Below are 8,084 nucleotides of genomic sequence, written 5' to 3'. Positions count from 1 at the left end.
GCTCCATAGTTGGTTACTGTACTCATCTATAGTAGGAGCATGACACTTACAGCTTTTATAAAATGACGAAGGTCTGGGGTTACGAGCTCTTAGTGTATGAATTTTGGCATAATTATGTAGATTTGATGACTGTAATGTCTTAATGGTACTTTACGAGTACTAATCTAATAACATGATAACGTTATCGTCTGAAACTTGTACTAATATGGATTGTCTTATGGTTACCGCTGTTAGGTACCTATAGATATTAAGTACCTATTTTTTTTTATTAATCGACTTCAAAAAAAAAAAGAGGAGGTTCTAAATTCGAAGCGTATGTTTTTTTTAATGTTTGTTAACGTCATCGTCTGGAACTTATCCTAATATGGATTGTCTTATGGTAGCTATAGATATTAAGTTTTATTTAAGTACCTATTACTTTTATTTTTATTAATATCAGTATTTTTAGGATTCCGTAACTCAAAAGGAATATACGCAACCCTTTACATTTTGTAATCCGACTGGTAGGCGCGATAATAAGCCCCTCACGCGTGTAAGAAACAATAACCGGCCAAGTGCGAGTCGGACTCGCGTACGAAGGGTTCCGCACAATTCTATAAATATAATTCATCTATTTTTGTTATGACGGCAACAGAAATAGATTATCTGTGAAAATTTCAACTGTTTAATGTGAGCCACTTATGATCAAGTAATCTTCAGACAGTGACGATCAATATGACATCATGCCGATCGCGACCAACACACTATCAGATTTATCGGATACCTGAGCCTACTTGAACGTCAGTGACTGACATAACTATCACGGTTCATGAGATACTACCTGGTGGCAGCACGCATGCATCTTTGCATCAATAAAAAACATACACACAGCCGAACATAGAACATCCTCCTTTGAACTCAGTTGAAAATAATAGCTTACTCACTCCTCACATTTTGCGTACAAATTAACATATTAAATCGTTCAGTAACTTGACGAGGTAATATTATTCAAGTGGCAACACTGCCGCGGGCTTGGCTACCGACTTAACCCATTACCAGCTTAGCGGTATTTAGCCCAGCCGAGCTTTGAACGCAGTGACATTTGGGCGGTGCCCGGTTACGGGGAAATATTGGCTAGTTAATTTTCCTTTAAGCACTTTTGTTTTAATCGTAGGTATCTTTAGTTATGAGTATGAAGAAGTATATTTTTTAAACATTAGTTTACAGACCACTTCTAGTACTTAGCGTACGAATGAACATATTAAATCGATTAGTAACTCTTCCTTGACGATGTAATATTTTAAGGTGGCAACACTGCCACGGGCATGACTACCGGCTCAAGGTATTACTAACTAAATAAAAAATAGTAATGTATTCCTGGGATAGATAGATGAATGATATTCTGAGTATCATAAAATATGCATCAAAAATACAAATTTTTTACAATATTTTTTTTTTTTTATTAAAATTAGTTCAAAAACACAATTTTTAAATATAATTTTATATAATAGTTTTATTTTATTTTAATAATAAGTTTAGGTTTACTAGTAATTTAAATGTTATTGTATTTAGTTGTATATGTATAAATAATTGTAAAAGCAAACTTAAGTTAAAATAAAATCTGAACTATAAAAAAAATATATATTTGACACGATCTCATAAAGTAAGTATTTAAGACATCTGTCTTATTCTCTATCTGTCTTACATATATAGATTTGTATAATAGTTGCATAAATAATATTCATTTATGAACACGATCTGTAAATTGGGAAAAGTTTCAACAAAAACATTTTTTCTCAGGTAACTCGGCTCTTGATCAATCTTATGTAATCAATTTAGAACTATACCTATCAGCGACGATCTATTTATCAAATATCAATGATAATTAAGTATTTCCTTATGTTAAGTATGTCACAATAATTAAAAACATTTATTAAATTAATTAGAACGACTTAATGATTGCACAAAGATAAAAATACCAAGCAATAAATCAAACGAAAATAAATATCAAACAAAATCGCCGACATCGTTCAAAAGTATAATAAATCTATATGAAGGCAACTCGTAACATCTTTCCCATATTAATTTACTAATTGCTAATCATTATTAATTACTTAATTTCGATACCACCCACTTTATAGCACGATTTTTGATGCAATAATTAACTGCTTGTCTCGTGACTTTTATGCACGGAATTCAGTAAATAAATGAGTTACGTTGTCGATGTTCTATATACGAAATCTAGCAGACGCCCGCGACTTCGTCCGCCCTCTGAACTCTTTAATCCGGCCCTATCGCAAAATCCGTTCTTAGCGGATACATACTAACTATAAACTACGTCCCTGTCAAATTTCATCTTTGTACGTCAAGCAGTTTTGAGATTTCGGGACGCCTTTCGCATTTATAAACTTATTAAGATTATGATACTGGTATGACGAGCATTTGCAATTGCACGTTGTAGAGTCAACATCTCCTGAGGATGCTCCGGTTTCGGGGTGAAACATACGTAGAGAGTATTTAGTCGGATATGGGTGACGTTGTTGCATGGGTTCGTCGGCTTTTCGCGGATGATAGCAAAATAAATATTTTTTTATCTGTTTAAAAGATAGGTCTTCCCAAGATCTTCGATACTTTCGAAATGTGACGTTCTCTCTTCCAAAGGTTTCCTGATTCTTTTGATCTTCCTTCCCATTTTTTTCATTTGTTCTCTGTCTCTATTTACTATCTTTAAATACCACTCAGTTGTTTCCTTAGCCCTATTTCTTTTTAATTCTTCACGTACTTTGACATAAATACCATTTATTTACCAAATTAACCTATGTAGTGGTTTAGAGGAAATAGACAACGGATATACCTAAACATAAAGACAACCTCTCACCCTCGACAGGTTATGAAAACGATTCTAAACGGACGTCAACAAAATCCACCGTGCAATTCACATTAGAAACCGCAGAGATCCAAATAAGATAACACAGATAGTAGAGGAGCCGAAGAAAGGATTTATGGATTTACTTTAGCGTGGCAAGATCACAAGAGAGGGCACCTTATATGTTGTTGAGTGAGAGTTGGGAGCTTTTTAACGGCCCTCTATAGGGACAGGGTTTCCTCCTGTTTGGAGAAAATATAACACCACCAGGTAGCACTTAATATTGGTAGAAGACATCAAAAAAAACAATTTCAGAAATACTCAGCACTTCAGTTATGGGTAAGGTAACCCACCTTGTCCTTATCTGACGTGCGCGTTGTGTATATCTGAAGTTATTTTTATTTCGCAATAAAGTTAAGTACCTAATGGCTATCTATGCATTTCGAAAATCTTAAAAAGAAATTGAAACAATAAATAATTATCTCCAAAGTAGCCTATCTCTAGTCCTTTCCCCATCGCTAAAAATTATAATATTAACAAATCATTCCATTCAGTAGATTACAACACATTTCAATCAAATATTTTTATCCAACACTTAATCTACCAAATCACACTAATATTATATAGGCGAAAGTTTGTATGTGTGTGTATGTTTGTTCCTCCTTTACGCTGCGGCTACTGAAGCGAGTTAGCTGAAATTTGGAATGGAAATAGATTTTACTCTGGATTAACACATAATTTTCATCCCGGAACAATCCATGATTCCTGCGGGAAAAACTGAATTCCACGCGGACTAAATTGCGGGCGTCCGCTAGTCTAATATATAACCACGACATCCGAATAAATCCGCATTTAGTATCGTGGGCTCTCCTACCATCAAACTGTTAGAGAAAGTGTACAAATATGGACGGAGGATGCTTAGCCGGTCCCTGCAATTAAATTCCGACATAATTATTGTGACAAATCCGTATATATGGCCTTTCTAAATAGGACTCGGTAGATTAGTTTAACCTTTTCCGAATAATATTGTAATAATGATTGTTATTATTCGTGGAGGTGTTGAATTTATAGAGAAAATTAAAAGTTATTTATGAACCGTACAGCATAGTTAAGTATTTGATGTACATACCAATTACAAAAAGTAATAACGGTGGATTATCTGCTTAGTTTATTTGAGAGCTTCTATCTTCGTGGTTTATTGAAAATTTTATTTCTTACAATAATTATTATGTTATAGAGAATTTGCTAGATAGTTTGGATAATGGAGAATGTTTACGTTATTGTATAGTGGTGATAATTCTAAAAGACTAAGGGACTCGGGTCTGTAAGTGTTAGTAGATAGTCTGTACCTAAGTTTTGACACTTTCTTACCTTAGAGATATAAGTTAATGCGTGCCGCAGACCTGCAGTTGTAACTGAATATGGAAGGAGTTGTATATTTGGCTGGTGGGAGGCTTCGGCCGTGGCTAGTTACCACCCTACCGGCAAAGACGTATCGCCAAGCGATTTTAGCGTTCCGGTACGATGCCGTGTAGAAACCGAAAGGGGTGTGGATTTTCATCCTCCTCCTAACATGTTAGCCCGCTTCCATCTTAGACTGCATCATCACTTACCATCAGGTGAGATTGTAGTCAAGGGCTAACTTGTAAAAGAATAAAAAAAAAATAAAGGTATGGAATTTCGAAAAGGGACCATGTCTAAATTTGAAATGTCCAGGAATTAAAAAAAAACTAATTATTTTAAGTATATTTATAATTTCTAAAAGTTACTATTAGTGTTATATTTTGGTGTTAATTGGCCTTCGAAATTACTAAAATTATTTATTTTAAAATCAATCAAAATATGTTATAAGATATTTTAAATTTGTGAGATGTATATGCAGAATACCCGACATGTGCCCTTTTCGAAATTGACATATTCAACTACAGTCGAACGGTTAAGTTAAAACTGCACAGTGTGTAGACAAAACTGAGAAATGTACAGTTTTTCTAATAAAATTTCGATTACATAAACTGTACACACAAGACTGTGCAGTTAAACCAAAGGTATGTAGCCCACACATTGAAGACTGACAATTATTAGAAAGAAGAGATTGACAATTATTAGAAGGTAAAACAGGTCCTTCATGTTTTAAATTGTTATAGAATATTAGAAAATGTCTGGAATGTAAAAGTAACTCAAGTACATCAAGTAGATCCAGATAAAATAACTTATTTAGGCTCTCGTACATTGAAATAAGAAGCAAGAACACCAATTTAAAAACATTATAACGTGGTTGACGGAAATAAAAACAAATATCAACATCGAGTCCACTAACTTGATAATATCATATCCCGATGCGTGTACGCATCATCGACATACACTTTTATAACCATATCTTTTTCTCAAACAACTGTCCGAAACTTTTTAACTTGTTTGGCCGGCTGATCGACGAAAAAGTAATAACAATTCACAATAAGAATTAACGACTCTATACTATAAACTTTAGAGTTTATTTTAGCTTGTTGTTCGTAGTCAGATGTGATTCTTGAACAGGTGTGGAAGGCAACAGGTGATTTTGAGACCGCTAATATATTGGATACAGGATTCAAATCGGCGTTCGACATATTGTGCTATGTAAATTAACATCAGCTCACGGGATATTCAACTTTAATGATTTACAATAAGGTTGAATATAGATAATTGGTTGTGACAGATGGGATTTATTTTTGCGCTTATGTAATTCGGGTGTCTACTGGCTATGTGTAAGGTGATTGGAGTGTGGAATGCAACTTTAAGGTCTAACACGGGGTACGCAAGATGGGAAACGGCGATTAGTATATAAACTTTCACAATTTACCGAGCCTACCGTTACTTAGTGTAATCTTCGGGGACATTTCTAGGTAACTAGTAATTAACTCCTTAAACTTTTTGGTATAAAAGAGCAGAAGACAATTTTGGTTCGTATATTGCAATAAACTTTGAAAATATAAACAAATAACCTAGATAAGAAGACGAACTCATTGAAAAAAATATAATATGTCAATAATCATTCAACATAATTTACTACCTCTTCTGGATCTTAATTATAAATTCTAATATGTCTTGTTTTATAAGCTTTCAAAAGTACTCTACTCTCAAAATGAAGATTCTGCTGTGAAAAACCGACACGGTTCGAACGAACAGAATTTTTTATCAAAGCACAATCCTTGTCTTTAATTTTCAATAATAAGAATCAAAATCGTAATTTAAGGTTATTTAAATGTAGTCACTAATAGCCTCTCTAAAATTCTCATTTGTATCTTTTCTGCTATCGTTAAGTATAAGTTAACTACAAAACTAAACAACATTTATATTGGCTCCATTGAATAAGTGGCATGGGACGCAGTAAATTTTTATCTATGCAATAATTTAGCGAGAAGGATATATCGATCATGAAGTCAATTAATACATTTAAACCAGGACCAAAGGAGGATCCTAGCGGTCGTGACTTGCCGGTCGGTTAAATCTATTTATAGCACCTTATTTATATTCTAGTACTTAAATGTTTATTTTCCTTGTTTATCTATCTTACCTTGCATTTTGTTTTAAGCGTTTTATGTATCGTAATGTATAGTTTCTTTTTAACAAGGAGTATCTTTGGGGCCAATTTTATTCCTTCCTTTCAGATTAAAATTTAATGAACTTTTCTACGTAAATCTAAAATAATATGCATTTATATAATAAAACACTAAAATATGATTTATTTTCTCTACATGAAATTCACTGAACTTCAAAGAGTATTAAACTAATCAAAGAATGATGATAGAGATTAAAATATTATTAAGAATAATAATTATTTGGCAATCGAAGAAGAAGTTATTGAGATTACGTTAAATAAATTCTTTTGATATTTAAACACCGTTTCAGATGACGTGGTGACCGCTACGCTATGTTGGGAGGAGTTTTGCTTTTCAAAGTCAATATGAAAGGGTTCCGGGATGCCTTTTAAGAATAGCTTAGAAAGCTTCAGCTTAAACTTGCAGCATCCTATGTGATGAGATGTTTATATACTGTACTGTTGAGAAGAAAATTACTTTTTATATTTAATTAGATTTTTTTATAATAATGCAAAAAACAATATGCTATTACTTCTTTAATGTTTATTTAATATAAGATAAATAAATTACTAATTTATCTATCTTATGTCTTAGTGTTTTCTATTTTTTGGTTGTGTTGTAGTCTATAGTTTATTTTTACAAGGAGAGTGCTTAGGGGCAATTTTACTCTTCTTGTTCATATTAAAGGAAAATAATACTTTTCAACTAGTAGTTTCGCTCTCTTTTAGTTCTTCTTCTTCTTCTTCTTGATGTCGCGGCTCTGCAGGTCTTCTTGTAGTGGTCAAAATTAACACAATTCTCACTGAATAAACGAATTTAAAATTTGAATTACACTCAGATTCAAGAATCTATTTTTGTATCAGTCTTTTAGTAGATGTTCTTATAAGATCAGGGCAATAATACAACATCTTGAATCAATGATATCAATCTGTTCTTTTCTTGAATTTCTTGAACATCTACGTATGTTGCTGGTCATTTATGATCTATTGTGTTCATTTAAGATGATCATTACGTTGTATTCATTACGACTTACTTATATGGTATCATCGAATCAAGTCAATTAATGGTTAATAATAAATGAAATCACGATAAATTGAAAACCTTATAAAATCTGAGAATTATTAAGACGGAATTCAATTTATAAATGGCAAGCAAGTAAAGTACAAGTAATGTACCTTATATACTTTAGTATTATTTGTTACTACCGAACTCCCCGTGGGTTCACCAATGTAGTTCCCGTCCCCGTGGGAATACGGGGAGTATGTATAGCTTCTGTTAGTTGTTAATAATGTAGCATACACAGAACAGACAACGCTTTTAGCAATAGAAGTAGCAAGGGGGCGTGGCCCGCGTACACCTGGATGTGCGGAACATCGCAAGCGTGTCCGCGCATGTATAGCATAGCAGTCTTGTTTTGTTCTGTGACAAAAGGAATAAATAATATTGAACTCTAAAGTAAGGGTGACATATTTCATTTTTCACTAAATATTAAACAGCCATTTAGGCCACGCTCCTGGGTACGCTGGTTTCAATACAAAGAATTGACACTTTATAAATCTAGTTACCTCTTATATCTTTGGTAGCATACCATTAGTAAAGGAATTTTCAAAATCGGTTTAGTACTTTAGGCATGAAATCGTAATAAACAAACATGCATTTGC

The sequence above is a fragment of the Bicyclus anynana genome, chromosome 22, assembly GCF_947172395.1.
Source record: "Bicyclus anynana chromosome 22, ilBicAnyn1.1, whole genome shotgun sequence".
NCBI lineage: Eukaryota > Metazoa > Arthropoda > Insecta > Lepidoptera > Nymphalidae > Bicyclus > Bicyclus anynana.
The sequence above is the reverse complement of the archived record's forward strand: the minus strand, read 5'-3'. Positions refer to the sequence as shown.